The sequence below is a fragment of the Trachypithecus francoisi genome, unplaced genomic scaffold (genome assembly GCF_009764315.1).
Source record: "Trachypithecus francoisi isolate TF-2019V2 unplaced genomic scaffold, Tfra_2.0 Lachesis_group5, whole genome shotgun sequence".
Lineage (NCBI taxonomy): Eukaryota > Metazoa > Chordata > Mammalia > Primates > Cercopithecidae > Trachypithecus > Trachypithecus francoisi.
The window spans coordinates 102701386-102720016 of NW_022681470.1; the positions used below are offsets into that span (position 1 = coordinate 102701386).

At 40.7% G+C, this 18631-nt stretch overlaps 1 long non-coding RNA gene across 1 annotated transcript in view; it reads right to left on the reverse strand.

The window, feature by feature from the left end:
• The window catches only part of LOC117074376, a 92135-nt gene that overhangs the window by 61234 nt on the left and 12270 nt on the right, over positions 1–18631 (reverse strand). The gene's annotated exons all lie outside the window — the stretch shown is intronic.

An 18631-nucleotide genomic window follows, 5' to 3' on the forward strand; every position in this document is an offset into this window, starting at 1 on the left:
CCTGCAATACTCCAATTTTAGGAGTACAGAAACCCAACAGACAGTGGAGGTTAGGGTAAGATCTCAGAATTATCAATGAGGCCCTTGCCCCTCTATACCCAGCTGTACTTAACCCTTATCTGCTTTCCCAAATACCAGAGGAAGCAGAGTAGTTTACAGTCCTGGACCTTAAGGATGCCTTTTTCTGCATCCCTGTACATCCTGGCTCTCAATTCTTGTTTGCCTTTGCAGATCCTTCAAACCCAATCTCTCAACTCATCTGGACTGTTTTACCCCAAGGGTTCAGGGATAGCCCCCATCTATTTGGCCAGGCATTAGCCCAAGACTTGAGCCAGTTCTCATACCTGGACACCCTTGTCCTTTGGTAAGTGGATGCTTTACTTTAGCTGCCCGTTCAGAAACCTTGTGCCATTAAGCCACCCCAGTGCTCTTACATTTCCTCAACAAATTTCCTTTCCATGGCTACAAGGTTTCCAAACCAAAGGCTCAGCTCTGCTCACAGCAGGTTAAATACTTAGAGCTAAAATTATCCAAAGGCACCAGGGCCCTCAGTGAGGAACGTATCCAGCCTATCCCAAAACCCTAAAGCAACTAAGAGGGTTACTTGGCATAACAGGCTTCTGCCAAATATGGACTCCCAGGTACGGCAAAATAACCAGGCGTTATATACACTAATTAAGGAAACTCAGAAAGCCAATACCCATTTAGTAAGATGGACACCTGAAGCAGAAGCGGCTTTCCAGGCCCTAAAGAAGGCCCTAACCCAAGCTCCAGTGTTAAGCTTGCCAACGGGGCAAGATTTTTCTTTATAGGTCACAGAAAAAACAGGAATAGCTCTAGGAGTCCTTACACAGGTACGAGGGACCAGCTTGCAACCCGTGGCATGCCTGAGTAAAGAAATTGACATAGTGGCAAAGGGTTGGCCTTATTGTTTACAGGTAGTGGCGGCAGTAGCACTTTTAGTATCTGAAGCAATTAAAATAATACAAGGAAGAGATCTTACTGTGTGGACATCTCATGATGTAAACGTCATACTCACTGCTAAAGAAGACTTGTAGCTGTCAGACAACCGTTTGCTTAAATATCAGGTTCTGTTACTTGAAGGGCCAGTGGTGCAACTGCACACTTGTGCAACTCTTAGTCACATTTCTTCCAGACAATGAAGAAAAGATAGAACATAACTGTCAACAGGTGATTGCTCAACTTACGCCACTTGAGGGGACCTTCTAGAGATTCCCTTGACTGATCCTGACCTCAACTTGTATACTGATGGAAGTTCCTTTGTAGAAAAAGGACTTCCAAAAGTGGGCTTTGCAGTGGTCGGTGATAATGGAATACTTGAAAGTAATCCCCTCACTTCAGGGACTAGCCCTCAGCTGGCAGAACTAATAGTCCTCACTCGGGCACTAGAATTAGGAGAAGGAAAAAGGGTAAATATATATACAGACTCTAAGTATGCTTACCTAGTCCTCCATGCCCACGCAGCAATATGGAGAGAAAGGGAATTCCTAAGTTTGGAGGGAACACCTATCAAACATCAGGAAGCCATTAGGAGATTATTACTGGCTGTATAGAAACCTAAAGAGGTGGCAGTCTTCCACTGCCGGGGTCATCAGAAAGGAAAGGAAAGGAAAATAGAAGGGAACTGCCAAGTGGATGTTGAAGCCAAAAAAGCCACAAGGCAGGACCCTCCATTAGAAATGCTTATAGAAGGACCCCTAGTGTAGGGTAATCCCCTCCGGGAAACCAAGCCCCAGTACTCAGCAGGAGAAATAGAATGGGGAACCTCATGAGGACATAGTTTCCTCCCCTTAGGATGGCTAGCCACCAAAGAAGGAAAAATACTTTTGCCTGCAGCTAACCAATGGAAATTGCTTAAAACCCTTCACCAAACCTTTCACTTAGGCATTGATAGCACCCATCAGATGGCCAAATTAGTATTTACTGGACCAGGCCTTTTCAAAACTATGAAGCAGATAGACAGGGCCTGTGAAGTTTGCCAAAGAAATAATCCCCTGCACTTCAGGCCATACATTTCAATCCCTGTATCTTTAACCTCCTTGTTAAGTTTGTCTATTCCAGAATCGAAGCTGTAAAACTACAAATGGTTCTTCAAACGGAGCCCCAGATGCAGTCCATGACTAAGCTCTACCACAGACCCCTGGACCAGCTTGCTAGCCCATGCTCTGATGTTGATGACATCAAAGGCACGCCTCCCGAGGAAATCTCAACTGCATGACCCCTACTATGCCCCAGTTCAACAGGGAGCAGTTAGAGCGGTCATCGGCCAATCTCCCCAACAGCGCTTGGGTTTTCCTGTTGAGAGTGGGGACTGAGAGACAGGACTAGCTGAATTTCCTAGGCTAAGAATCCCTAAACCTAGCTGGAAAAGTGACCGCATCCACCTTTAAACATGGGGCTTGCAACTTAGCTCACACTCGACCAGTCAGGTAGTAAAGAGAGCTCACTAAAATGCTAATTAGGCAAAAACAGGAGGTAAAGAAATAGCCAGACATCTATCGCCTGAGAGCATAGGGGGAGGGACAATGATCGGGATATAAACCCAGGCATTCGAGCCAGCAATGGCAACCCCCTTTGGGTCCCCTCCCATTTTATGAGAGCTCTGTTTTCACTCTATCAAATCTTGCAAATGCAAACAAACAAACAAACAAAAAAACAATAAAAACCTACTATGGAGGTCCCTCACAAAATTAAAAACAAAACTACCATATGAGCCAGCAATCTTACCACTGACTATATATCCAAAGGATATGAAATCAGAATGGCGAAGAGATATTTGCACTCCCATGTTCACTGCAGCATTATTCACAATAACCAAGCTATGAAACCAACTTAACTGTTCATAAACAGATGAATGAATAAAGAAAATGGACTACACAATGGAATAGTATACACTCTTTAAAAAGAAGGAAATCCTGTCATTTGCTGCAATGTAGATGAACCTAGAGGATATTATGTTAAGTGAAATAAACCAGACACAGAAAAACAAATACCACATGATCTCACACATACGTGAATCTAAAAAAGTTGAGCTTGGCTGGGCACAGTGGCTCATGCCTATAATCCCAGCACTTTGGGAGGCTGAAGCAGGTGGATCACTTGAGGTCAGGAGTTTAAGACCAGGCTGGCCAACATGGTGAAACCTCATCTCTACTAGAATACAAAAATTTCAATTTTTAAAATAAAAAATTTCAATTTCTAATTGCTGCTATTGTATATAAATACTATTAAATTTGTAAATGTACAATAACATCAAAAAGTATGAAACAGGGATAAACTTGACAATAGATGTTTAATATTTGGTTATTGCAAACTATAAAATATTGCTGAGAAAAATTAAAGAAAATCTGAGTAAATGAAGTGATACATTGCATTAATGGATAGCAAGATTCTGTATTGTTAAGATGTAAACAGTACTCCCCAGATTGATCTATGGATTTAAGGCATACCCAGTAAAAATCTATATAGGCATTTTTTGGAGAAATTGACAAGGTGATTCTAAAATTTATATGACAATGGAAAGGCATTGGAATACTCAACACATTTTGAAAAAGTAGAACAAAGTTGGAACTTATACTACCTGACTTCAAGATATTATAAAGTTATAGCAATCAAGACACTGTGGTATTGATGTCAGAAAGATAAATAGATATATGGAACAGAATAGAGAGTCAACCGATTTTTAACAAAGGAGCAAAGGCAATTAAATAGACAAAGGAGAGTTTTCCAATAAATGGTTCTGGAACAATTGTATATTCATAGGCCAAAAGAGTGAACTTTAATCCATAACTCATACCATATAACAAAAAATAACTCAATTTGGATTATACATCTAAATGTAAAACCTACAAATACAAAACTTTAAGAAGTGTTTGTGGGGCGGAACAAGATGGCCGAATAGGAACAGCTCCAGTCTCCAACTCCCAGCGCGAGCGACACAGAAGACCGGTGATTTCTGCATTTTCAACTGAGGTACTGGGGTCATCTCACTAGGGAGTGCCGGACAATCGGTGCCGGTCAGCTACTGCAGCCCAACCAGCAAGAGCTGAAGCAGGGCGAGGCATTGACTCACCTGGGAAGCGCAAGGGGGAAGGGAATCCCTTTTCCTAGTCAGGGGAACTGAGACACACAACACCTGGAAAATCGGGTAATTCCCACCCCAATACTGCGCTTTAAGCAAACGGACACACCAGGAGATTATACCCACACCTGGCTGGGAGGGTCCCACGGCCACGGAGCCTCCCTCATTGCTAGCACAGCAGTCTGCGATCTAATCACAAGGCAGCAGCGAGGCTGGGGGAGGGGTGCCCGCCATTGCTGAGGCTTAAGTAGGTAAACAAAGCTGCTGGGAAGCTCGAACTGGGTGGAGCTCACAGCAGCTCAAGGAAACCTGCCTGTCTCTGTAGACTCCACCTCTGGGGACAGGGCACAGCTAAACAACAACAACAAAAAAAGCAGCAGAAACCTCTGCAGATGCAAACGACTCTGTCTGACAGCTTTGAAGAGAGCAGTGGATCTCCCAACACGGAAGTGGAGATCTAAGAACGGACAGACTGCCTGCTCAAGTGGGTCCCTGACCCCTGAGTAGCCTAACTGGGAGACATCCCCCACTAGGGGCAGTCTGACACCCCACACCTCACAGGGTGGAGTACACCCCTGAGAGGAAGCTTCCAAAGTAAGAATCAGACAGGTACACTTGCTGTTCAGCAATATTCTATCTTCTGCAACCTCTGCTGCTGATACCCAGGCAAACAGCGTCTGGAGTGGACCTCAAGCAATCTCCAACAGAGCTATAGCTGAGGGTCCTGACTGTTAGAAGGAAAACTATCAAACAGGAAGAACACCTATACCAAAACCCCATCAGTACGTCACCATCATCAAAGACCAGAGCCAGATAAAACCACAAAGATGGAGAAGAAGCAGGGCAGAAAAGCTGGAAATTCAAAAAATAAGAGCGCATCTCCCCCTGCAAAGGAGCACAGCTCATTGCCAGCAATGGATCAAAGCTGGTCAGAGAATGACTTTGACAAGATAAGAGAAGAAGGCTTCAGTCCATCAAACTTCTCAGAGCTAAAGGAGGAATTACGTACCCAGCTCAAAGAAACTAAAAATCTTGAAAAAAGAGTGGAAGAATTGATAACTAGAATAATTAATGCAGAGAAGGTCATAAACGAAATGACAGAGATGAAAACCATGACACGAGAAATACGTGACAAATCCACAAGCTTCAGTAACTGACTCGATCAACTGGAAGAAAGAGTATCAGCGATTGAGGATCAAATGAATGAAATGAAGCGAGAAGAGAAACCAAAAGAAAAAAGAAGAAAAAGAAATGAACAAAGCCTGCAAGAAGTATGGGATTATGTAAAAAGACCAAATCTACGTCTGATTGGGGTGCCTGAAAGTGAGGGGGAAAATGGAACCAAGTTGGAAAACACTCTTCAGGATATCATCCAGGAGAACTTCCCCAACCTAGTAGGGCAGGCCAACATTCAAATTCAGGAAATACAGAGAACACCACAAAGATACTCCTCGAGAAGAGCAACTCCAAGACACATAATTGCCAGATTCACCAAAGTTGAAATGAAGGAAAAATCTTAAGGACAGCCAGAGAGAAAGGTCGGGTTACCCACAAAGGGAAGCCCATCAGAATAACAGCAGACCTCTCAGCAGAAACTCTACAAGCCAGAAGAGAGTGGGGGCCAATATTCAACATTCTTAAAGAAAAGAATTTTCAACCCAGAATTTCATATCCAGCCAAACTAAGTTTCATCAGTGAAGGAGAAATAAAATCCTTTACAGATAAGCAAATGCTTAGAGATTTTGTCACCACCAGGCCTGCCTTACAAGAGACCCTGAAGGAAGCCCTAAACATGGAAAGGAACAACCGGTACCAGCCATTGCAAAAACATGCCAAAATGTAAAGACCATCGAGGCTAGGAAGAAACTGCATCAACTAACAAGCAAAATAACCAGTTAATATCATAATGGCAGGATCAAGTTCACACATAACAATATTACCCTTAAATGTTAATGGACTAAATGCTCCAAATAAAAGACACAGACTGGCAAACTGGATAAAGAGTCAAGACCCATCAGTCTGCTGTATTCAGGAGACCCATCTCACATGCAGAGACATACATAGGCTCAAAATAAAAGGATGGAGGAAGATCTACCAAGCAAATGGAGAACAAAAAAAAGCAGGGGTTGCAATCCTAGTCTCTGATAAAATAGACTTTAAACCATCAAAGATCAAAAGAGACAAAGAAGGCCATTATGTAATGCTAAAGGGATCAATTCAACAGGAAGAGCTAACTCTCCTAAATATATATGCACCCAAAACAGGAGCACCCAGATTCATAAAGCAAGTCCTTAGAGACTTACAAAGAGACTTAGACTCCCATACAATAATAATGGGAGACTTCAACACTCCACTGTCAACATTAGACAGATCAACAAGACAGAAAGTTAACAAGGATATCCACGAATTGAACTCATCTCAGCACCAAGCGGATCTAATAGACATCTATAGAACTCTCCACCCCAAATCAACAGAATATACATTCTTCTTAGCACCACATCGCACTTATTCCAAAATTGACCACATAATTGGAAGTAAAGCACTCCTCAGCAAATGTACAAGAACAGAAATTATAACAAACTGTCTCTCAGACCACAGCGCAATCAAACTAGAACTCAGGACTAAGAAACTCAATCAAAACCGCTCAACTACATGGAAACTGAACAACCTGCTCCTGAATGACTACTGGGTACATAACGAAATGAAGGCAGAAATAAAGATGTTCTTTGAAACCAATGAGAACAAAGATACAACATACCAGAATCTCTGGGACACATTTAAAGCAGTGTGTAGAGGGAAATTTATAGCACTAAATAAATGCCCACAAGAGAAAGCAGGAAAGATCTAAAATTGACACTCTAACATCACAATTAAAAGAACTGGAGAAGCAAGAGCAAACACATTCAAAAGCTAGCAGAAGGCAAGAAATAACTAAGATCAGAGCAGAACTGAAGGACATAGAGACACAAAAAACCCTCCAAAAAATCAATGAATCCAGGAGTTGGTTTTTTGAAAAAATCAACAAAATTGACAGACCGCTAGCAAGACTAATAAAGAAGAAAAGAGAGAAGAATCAAATAGACGCAATAAAAAATGATAAGGGGATATCACCACCGACCCCACAGAAATACAAACTACCATCAGAGAATACTATAAACACCTCTATGCAAATCAACTAGAAAATCTAGAAGAAATGGATAATTTCCTGGACACTTACACTCTTCCAAGACTAAACCAGGAAGAAGTTGAATCCGTGAATAGACCAATAGCAGGCTCTGAAATTGAGGCAATAATTAATAGCTTACCAACCAAAAGAAGTCCAGGACCAGATGGATTCACAGCTGAATTCTACCAGAGGTACAAGGAGGAGCTGGTACCATTCCTTCTGAAACTATTCCAATCAATAGAAAAAGAGGGAATCCTCCCTAACTCATTTTATGAGGCCAACATCATCCTGATACCAAAGGCTGGCAGAGATAACAAAAAAAGAGAATTTCAGACCAATATCCCTGATGAACATTGATGCAAAAATCCTCAATAAAATACTGGCAAACCGAATCCAGCAGCACATCAAAAACCTTGTCCACCATGATCAAGTGGGCTTCATCCTTGGGATGCAAGGCTGGTTCAGCATTCGCAAATCAATAAATGTAATCCAGCATATAAACAGAACCAAAGACAAGAACAACATGATGATCTCAATAGATGCAGAAAAGGCTTTTGACAAAATTCAACAGCCCTTCATGCTAAAAGCGCTCAATAAATTCGGTATTGATGGAACATACCTCAAAATAATAAGAGCTACTTATGACAAACCCACAGCCAATAGCATACTGAATGGGCAAAAACTGGAAAGCTTTCCTTTGAAATCTGTCACAAGACAGGGATGTCCTCTCTCACCACTACTATTCAACATAGTGTTGGAAGTTCTGGCTAGGGCAATCAGGCAAGAGAAAGAAATCAAGGGTATCCAGTTAGGAAAAGAAGAAGTCAAATTGTCCCTGTTTGCAGATGACATGATTGTATATTTAGAAAACCCCATTGTCTCAGCCCAAAATCTCCTTAAGCTGATAAGCAACTTCAGCAAAGTCTCAGGATACAAAATTAATGTGCAAAAATCACAAGCATTCTTATACACCAGTAACAGACAAGCAGAGAGCCAAGTCAGGAATGAACTTCCATTCACAATTGCTTCAAAGAGAATAAAATACCTAGGAATCCAACTTACAAGGGATGTAAAGGACCTCTTCCAGGAGAACTACAAACCACTGCTCAGTGAAATCAAAGAGGACACAAACAAATGGAAGAACATACCATGCTCATAGATAGGAAGAATCAATATAGTGAAAATGGCCATACTGCCCAAGGTTATTTATACATTCAATGCCATCCCCATCAAGCTACCAATGAGTTTCTTCACAGAATTGGAAAAAACTGCTTTAAAGTTCATATGGAACCAAAAAAGAGCCCGCATTGCCAAGACAATCCTAAGTCAAAAGAACAAAGCTGGAGGCATCACGCTACCTGACTTCAAACTATACTACAAGGCTACAGTAACCAAAACAGCATGGTACTGGTACCAAAACAGAGATATAGACCAATGGAACAGAACAGAGTCCTCAGAAATAATACCACACATCTACAGCCATCTGATCTTTGACAAACCTGAGAGAAACAAGAAATGGGGAAAGGATTCCCTATTTAATAAATGGTGCTGGGAAAATTGGCTAGCCGTAAGTAGAAAGCTGAAACTAGATCCTTTCCTTACTCCTTATATGAAAATTAATTCAAGATGGATTACAGACTTAAATGTTAGACCTAATACCATAAAAACCCTAGAAGAAAACCTAGGTAGTACCATTCAGGACATAGGCATGGGCAAGGACTTCATGTCTAAAACACCAAAAGCAATGGCAGCAAAAGCCAAAATTGACAAATGGGATCTAATTAAACTAAGGAGCTTCTGCACAGCAAAAGAAACTACCATCAGAGTGAACAGGCAACCTATAGAATGGGAGAAAATTTTTGCAATCTACTCATCTGACAAAGGGCTAATATCCAGAACCTACAAAGAACTCAAACAAATTTACAAGAAAAAAACAAACAACCCCATCAAAAAGTGGGCAAAGGATATGAACAGACATTTCTCAAAAGAAGACATACATACAGCCAACAGACACATGAAAAAATGCTCATCATCACTGGCCATCAGAGAAATGCAAATCAAAACCACAATGAGATACCATCTCACACCAGTTAGAATGGCAATCATTAAAAAGTCAGGAAACAACAGGTGTTGGAGAGGATGTGGAGAAATAGGAACACTTTTACACTGTTGGTGGGATTGTAAACTAGTTCAACCATTATGGAAAACAGTATGGCGATTCCTCAAGGATCTAGAACTAGATGTACCATATGACCCAGCCATCCCACTAATGGGTATATACCCAAAGGATTATAAATCATGCTGCTACAAAGACACATGCACACGTATGTTCATTGCGGTGCTATTCACAATAGCAAAGACTTGGAATCAACCCAAATGTCCATCTGTGACAGACTGGATTAAGAAAATGTGGCACATATACCCCATGGAATATTATGCACCCATAAAAAAGGATGAGTTCATGTCCTTTGTAGGGACATGGATGCAGCTGGAAACCATCGTTCTTAGCAAACTATCACAAGAACAGAAAACCAAACACTGCATGTTCTCACTCATAGGTGGCAACTGAACAATGACATCACTTGGACTCGGGAAGGGGAACATCACACATCGGGGCCTATCATGGGGAGGAGGGAGGGGGGAGGGATTGCATTGGGAGTTATACCTGATATAAATGATGAATTGATGGGTGCTGACGAGTTGATGGGTACAGCACACCAACATGGCACAAGTATACATATGTAACAAACCTGCACATTATGCATATGTACCCTAGAACTTAAATAAAAAAAAAAAAAGAAGTGTTTGTTTGCTGAGTCATTTAAGTTACATATATAACATTTCAACCCTAGGTACTTCAGCATATATCTGAAAAATTGATTATTGTATTTATTCATGTTATTGTTATAGCCAATAAAGTTAAAGCTGACACCGTAACCTTACCTAATATACAGTCTATATTCAAATTCCCTTAATTGACTCAGTAATATTCTTTTCTTGCTATTTATTTCAACCCAAGATCAAATCCAGGGTTACGGACGAATTTAGTTTTCAGGTTTATCTCTTATAATATAGATCAGTTCCCTCCTTCCAACCTTTACTCATTTTATGACACGAACATTTTTCAAAAGCCCATATCCACAGTCTTAAAGAGTGCTTTACAATCTCGATTTGTCTGATTGGTTATTGCTGTTTGGATACAGGTTAAATATTTCAGCAAGTAAACTACATAAGTGATGTCGTACACTTGCCATTACATCCCAGCCGATACACCTAACATCAGTTTGTCCCATTGGTAATGCTAAGTGTTAATCATTTAATTAGGTGGCATCTGCTGAATGTCTCCATTTGGAAGATGCCTTTTCCATTTGTAATCGACAGCAATCTGTGATGTAACACTTTGAGATGTATGAATAATATTTTGCTCTCTATTAGCAATTTGTCATTGATTATTTTTACCTGAATCTGTTATTGCATAAACATTGCAAAATGGTAAATCTGTAAATTTATCATCCTTCTACATATATTAGTTGGCATTCTTTCGTAAAGAAGAATTTTCTTCCCTCCTCCTGTCTTTTCTTTAGTGTCACTATAGACATGGATTTTTAAAAATTCAATGTGTTATATCCAATTATATTATTACATATAACAAATAATCACATATTATAATTAATGTGTTATATGCTATTCTTTGAGATTCTCAAACTGTCTCAAATGTGGCTACTGGGAGCCCCATCAATTCTGTTCCTATGTTCTTTAGACATCTTTTTTTTTTTTTTTTTTTTTTTTGAGACAGAGTCTGGGATCTGTCTTCCTCGCTGGAGTGCAGTGGCATGATCTTGGCTCACTGCAGCCTCCAGCTCCCGGGCTCAAGCCATCCTCCCACCTCAGCTTCCCCAGTAGCTGTGACTAAAGGCACACACTACAATGCCTGGCTAATATTTTGTATTTTTTGTAGAGATGGAGTCTTGCCATGTTGTCCAGGCTGGTCTTGAACTCCGGGACTCAAGCGATCTGCCCATCTCAGCCTCACAAAGTGCTGGGATTACAGGCGTGAGCCACCACATCCTACCTAGACGTGTCTTTTCCAGTCTTTGAGCACTCCCTTGATTTCCGGCACTAAATATTCCAGGGTTGTCTTGTGGTTTCCTTTCTCCAAACTTAGAATTAGCCATTTGCCCAAAAAGTCCTGTTGTCTTTAGTGAAGAATGATATCTGGAAACCAAGATCGCATTTCCAGGTGTGCTTACTGCTACTGGTACAGAGCTCATCACGGTACCCTCCAGTTTCAGAGTTCCTCCTACCTTTTCCCCATCCATATTTAAACCTCTTCTTAAACAGGGAAAACCTAAGTTCCCGACTATCTGAAAACAATTTTTTCTGTATCCTGCAATACAAATAAAATAATTTCAGTACTCTAATGCCACTCCTAATAACAAATCTACTATTTCAGATTTTATTGCAGATCTTTTAGTCCATAGACGGATCCATTTAGACTGCTGTCTTCAAAAGTTATGTTCATTCTTTTTACCTGCATCATTATGTTATTAATTTGACAAGTGGTTAGGTTTTTTTTTTTCTTGAATGTATTCAATTGTAAGGTTTGCTTCTTTCAACTTTTCAATTTATTTTTGAAATTGTAAAACATTCATACAACTCAGAAATTCAAACTGCATAAAAATATATACTCAGGGATATCACACTCCCCTCCCTGTCTTATCTAGCTCATTATCCCCGTCCCTCAGTCACCTCGGGTCATTATTTGCTTTTTTGGTTTATTCTTCCGGTGTTTACTTTTTACAAAAATATGCAAATGCATACACATATTTTTATTTCTCCTTCTTTCTGGCATAGATAAAACTTACTACATATACTCTGTGGCGCGTTGCTTTTTTCCACAAGAGTATATCCAGGAGATTGTTTCATATTGGGACACAGAGGCTTACCACAGTACTTTTTTTCTGAGACAGAGTCTCACTTTGTTGCCCAGGCCAGAATACAGTGGGACCATCTCAGTTCACTGCAGTCTCAACCTCCAACGTTCAAGCCATCCTCCTGCCTCGCCTCCCCCCGCCCCCCCACCCAAGTAGCTGCGACTACAGGCTCATGCCACCACGCCCGGCTAACTTTGGTATTTTTAGTAGAGATGGGGTTTTGCCATGTTGGCCAGGCTGGTCTCGAACTCCTGAGCTCAAGTCATCCTCCCTCCTCAGCCTCCTAAAATGCTGGTGTGCCACCACGCCCAGCCAGCTTTCCTCAGTTTTTTTGTGGGTGCATCATACTCCACTGTGTGAATATATCATAGTTCACCATTCTCCTATGGCAGGGAATTAGTTTGTTTCCATTTTTCTTCCTTTGTTGTGAATAATTTTAATTGTATATATATGTGTATCTGTGTTGTGTGTGTGTGTGTGTATATATATATATATTACTTTTTTGAGATGGAGTCTTGCTCTGTCACCCGGGCTGAAGTGCAGTGGAGCAATCTCGGTTCACTGCAACTTCTGCCTCCCAGGTCCAAGCCATTCTCCTGTCTCAGCTTCCCGAGTAGCTGGAGCTACAGGTGCCCGCCACCATACCTAGCTAATTTTTGTATTTTTAGTAGAGACGAAGTTTCATCATATTGGTGTGGCTGGTCTCAAACCTCTGACCTCTGGTGATCCACCCGCCTCGGACTCACAAAGTGCTGGGATCACAAGCATTTGTTTTTGTGGAAATATGTTTCTGAAGTTATGTGTCCATGAGTGTCTGAATCTGCTAGGGCTGCCATAAAATACCACAGACTGTGTGGCTTAAACAATTGAAATGTATTTTTTCACAGTTTTGGAGGCTGGAATTCCAAGATCAAGGTGGCAGCAAAGTGGATTTCTTCTCAGGCCTCTCTCATTGGCTTGTAGATGACCAACTTCTCCCTGTGTCTTCTCTTCACATGGTCTCTGTGTATTGTCTGTGTCTTAATCTCTTCCTATAAGGACACTAGTCATATTGGATTAGGGCCCACCCAAATGATCTCATTTTACCTTAGTTAACCTCTTTAAAAGCCCTGTCCACAAATACAGTCACATTCTGAGGTACTGGGGGTAAAGATGTCAACATATAAATGTGACAGGAACACAATTCAGTTCTTAAAGAGTAAATGCTGGTATTGTTAAATTCACTTCATTGGGTTTATTCAAGTTGGCACTATCACCAGCAATCAAGTGCTTCTTTTTAATTTTTTTAAAAATACGGCTGAACAAAGTACTGCTTAGCAGTAGCCATACTAAAAGTATTTCCTTTCATATTAGAGGCTATAATTTTGTTTCTTCTATTTCAGCTCTCCTTGCCTAGACAATCATGTTTGAGTTTCACAAATTTCATGTTATATTGACATGATTTTCCTTTTCACAAATTGCATATGAGGTACTTAATGTTACACAAACACTTTTTGTGGCAGGTCAGGCTGGATTTTAAGTTGTCGTGACTCAGATGTTTTCCCTTGAATCTGGATGTTGTTTCCCAAAGAATCCTTGCCTTGAATATCTCCTCTACTATAATAATGATTCTGAGAGTGGGACACGTGGGTTTTCTAAACTAATGAAAATGTGTCAACCTGGAGTTGCATCCTAAAGTCGCTGAGTTTTCAAGTCCATGTGAGGAAGAGAGGAAGTGAGTACACTCTATTCTAGAAGGGCATAAAATGAAAAACATTTCAGGGTACAAGAAAGACTAAGTGCAGTACTTCCTTATCATGGTCCCTTGCATTATTGGTGTATTGTCAAAAATAAATTCTCATTCTAGGGATTATGACTTCATGGGGAGGCATTAACACTGCAAGAGATTTATAGCTATCTCTGGTCTCCTGCATTTTGATACCACAGGGTTACCTTCTCCAGTTCTCACAGGTGAGTTCTCTTTAAGGCCTGTTCCTTTCCCTGCCATCAGCTTACCCTTATTAAACAGAGCTTTACCTGTAACTGCTCCCTACAATGGTTTTCTATTGATGAAGAGTCTCATAGTCTAGGTGTTTATTTTCCAAGTGAAATTTCATTCCAAAACCAGTTACAAACAAGTGTTCTGAATCTCTTTCATCTCTTTTAATTACAAAAGAAAACATCCTCACTATATCAAGTTTACATAGTACAGATGTCTATGAAAGTAAAAAGCAAAAGTTATTCTTTAACTCCAGAGGTAACTTATAATAGTGTTTATATGTTTTTAAAAAAATCTCAGTGAGGGAGCAGTTGGGAAATACACTGTCTTGCACTGTTGCTGGGTGTATATGTTTGTTAACATCTCTGGAGATGCACAGAATCTCATAATTAGTGATTCACTTTCAGAAATTTACTCTGCAGGTATAAGATTTATTCTCTTATATATACAAATATATATTTACAGAAGTTCACTGGAAGCATTGTTTGCATTAGTAACTATCTAAACACAAGCCAAATGTCCACCAAAAAGAGGCTGTATAAACAAATAATAATACTCTTACTCAACAGAATACTATAAAGCTTTTGATTTTTTTCTTAAGAGACAGGGTCTTGCCAAGATGCCTGGGGTAGATTAGAATTCCTGGGCTCAGGGGATCTTCCTGCCTGTCTGCCTCCCAAATAGCTGGGACTACAGGCATGCACCATTACACCCAGCTATTGATTTTTTTTAACTGAGGTGTATATGTTTACTAATATGTAAAGATGCTCAAAGCACAGTAAGGAGAAAAATCAAGTCACAGAGCTTGTCAGAAAGCATGTGGATAATTGTGACATCTCTGTAATATGCATAGAATTATTCTAGAAAGATGCACAACAAATGACTGTTTCTCTTGGCAGTGGGATTCAGCAGTTGGGGTAGTAGGTTGGAGGGCAGAACTTTTACTTTTTATTTTGTATTCTTCTTTAGTCTGAGGGTTTTTTTAAACCATGTGAATGTATTACTTTTAAAATTGAAAAAAATATATTTTAAAGAAGCAATTTCCATGGTCTGGACTTGACTTCTATTTACAGTCCCCTGTTAAGCAGATCATGATGCATTAGTTTCCCACTGTTTCCTGAAAAATTTTTTTCTACATCCTTTCTTTTTAATAGCCACTGTACATAATGAAAGAAAATGGTTGAATTTTGTCTAAGTTATAGTACAATTGGTAGGGAAAAGAAAAACAAGTTGGGCTTTATATTACATAATTCTTCGTTCTGTTGTGGTAACACACGTAAACTCCCAGGCAACATACCAAGATATGCTTAAGCAAAAAGGAAAAGAACAAGAAATCTGAAGTGGAGAGCTTAGGCTGGAGACGCGTAGAACATTTGACTACCTGATACCACATTCCTAATTGTTTGTTACATGTTTACTTTCTAGATCCTGGAGACCAGGAAATAGTTTTCTCATACCAAAATTACATTATAGTTGTAAAATGTGAATGCTCAGTTACTTAGTTTTTGGGAAAGATTTGACCACTGTTTATTTGAGAAAGATCAAGAATGATTAGAACTCAGTAGATTGAGGCTTTATGAAAGAATATATTACCATCTTAGACTTACAAAATGTTTCAGAGTTACACACAGTGAAGTATAGGCTAAGTCTTGTACAGCTGGCCACAGTGAAAATCACACGGCATTGGACTGCAGGACCATCAGCTTCTGATTCTGAGAATTTCTAGCTCTATCTCAGAGTTGCAACATATTATTGCTGGTCATGTCATTCCACGGTACTGACATCTTCTAAAAGTATTGGATGGCGCATATAAATTACAACAAAATGAATATTTAATTTCATTTTTAGAATATTTAGGAGTATTTTGCAATTTCCCTGGAGAACTGGCGGCTCCATGGGCTGCTGCAAAGCCAGGGCTAGCAATCCCTACCAGAGAAGACCACTAGCATCAACCGCTTCTAAGAAGTCAGGAATGGTATGAAATGGAAGCAGAATGTGTCACTGTCACTGTTTTGATTTGAATTTTTAAAATCAAGAATTGGCTTTCCCAAGTAGGTACCAGAACAGTGCTACTGTTCAAATATTTCTTAAAACTCTGTACTGTCGATTATGGGAAAGCAAAGCCTGGGCACTTCCCCTGCCCTCCCTGACCAATTCCAGCAAGGAAAACCATCTGTGTCCCGGCAAAGCCCAGAACAACTGAATGCTCTGTGCAGCGAGAAACAGTTCCTCCCACCATTCCTCTGCCTCATCCAAATACAGCTGTTTGCTTCAGTCTGCAAGTGCCTGAATGCACGGGCGGTTTCTGTGTCCTTTGTGTGAAAACCAACTAACATTTGCAACCCACTTTAGAGTTTTCAAAGCATTTTTCCCTCTTCTATATCCTGTGCTCCTTCTTCACACACAACCACAAATTAGAGGTAAACTGAAGCTTTTATGATATACTCAACCTTCCCCCCTCCTCAGAGTGTCAAATCAGGTTGAAAATGTAATTGGTAAATATTTATTTGAGAATTGTAGGAACATTTTTATGTTTTCTGAGAAATAATCGATTAAAATTGAATTTTAATCACATCCTCGCCTTCCAAAATGAGAGTTGAACTTCTGATGTTTTAAAATTTGACCAAACTAGTATCTATGCTGTTTTATTCTATTCAGTTCAATGGAGCAGTTATTTACTGAGCATTCACTGTGCATAGGATATATGCCATACAACCTCAAGCAAGGCTGCTCATGGCTCTAGAAGGATCTTAGGGGTCCGTGGAGAACATTAGACAGTGAGGAAATGGGCTAGGGTGTGAGTGATCCTTTGAAATGTGGGAGCACAGGGTGCTGAGGGAGCTCCAGGAGGGACACGAACTCCATCTTGGGAGAACATTTCTCATGTGGCTTCACATCTTCACAGTATGTTAAGGAGAAACATACTGTTTGGATTATAGACAGTGGTGTGAAAGCATCCTGTTTGGGAAAAGCAAATGAAAACATGCATATTTTACCCCATTGGCTTTGCCCATGTTCATCATGTTTTCCTCCAAGTTCCTCCTCTTATCTCATCATGGGCTTATGACTCCTCACGAGCTGCACAGGATGCTGGCTGTAAACAGAATCTTGGGAAAGGGTCTGAAAATGCCTGTGTCATGCCAGGGCGTGGGAGGCAAAGAGTGAAGGGTCCAGGCGGGGACACCAGGAGAGAGGAAAAGACACCCACAACACAGCTGGCTCTGGTTAGCAAAACAACCAAGGCCAGGGTAGGCAAGGCCAAAGTGCCCGAGGCTTGCTAAGGATCAGAACGTTCAATTGAGATGTTACTTTTGGGAATCTCTACTTGACCCTCTCTACCCCAGTACTGTCCTCCAAGCAGGGTTGGAGGACCCCTCTGGGCCTCCACAGAAACCTTATTTCTCTCTCTAGTCACAAGAGCTTTGGGTGGGGCAATCCCCTGTTCACTTGTCACTCCTATTAAGCTGTAAGTGTCCAGAGTTCAAGGCTGCTCTTTTATCTTCAGTGTCTTTCATACTACCTGGCTCAGACTAGCTTTCGGAAAATGTTTCCTTTTTTTTTTTTTTTTTCCCCCCTGAGAAGGAGTCTTGCTCTGTCGCCCAGGCTGGAGTGTAGTGGCATGATCTTGGCTCATGCAACCTCCGCCCCTGGGGTTTAAGCATTTCTCCTGCCTCAGCCTCTGGAGTAGCTGGGATTTACAGGTGCGTGCCACCATGTCTGGCTGATTTACTTTTTGTATTTTGGTAGAGATGGGGTATCACCATGTTGGCCAGGCTGGTCTCGAACTCCTGACCTTGTGATCTGCCCACCTCAGCCTCCCAAAGTGCTGGGATTACAGGTGTGAGCCACCTTTTTTTAATTAAAAAAAAAAAAAATACTGGGCTGGGTGCCATGGCACACATGTGTAATCCCAGCACTTTGGAGGCTGAGGCGGGAGGACTGCTTGATGCCAAGAGATATGATCAGCCTGGGAAACACAGGGAGAACCCTTTTCTAAAATAATAAAATAAAATAAAATAAACTGACTGGGTGTGGTGGCACATGCCTGTAGTCACAGCTATTTGGGAGACTTAGGTGGGTGGATGACTTGAGGCCAGGAGGTTGAGGCTACAGTGAGCTATGATTTTACCTGTGCACTCTAGCCTGGGTGAGACAGTGAGACCCTGCCTCAAAAATAATTAATTAAAACATGAAAAAATACTAGAAATCTTCAAATTAAAGCACACACAGACACTTAATCGTACTGCTTTTTTTTAAAAAAAAAATTACATTAAGATGTGAAAGTTCCCCTTTCATATCCTCCGTTTTCTTTGCTAAAACAGATATATCAATGTATACAGTAAATGTTGGTTGAGTCAATTAATAAATGAGTGAACAAACACTCTTGTCTGTGTTGAGATCAAATCCTGGAAGGAGGCTCCCAGTTTTTGCATCTAGAAGTCTAAGCATTG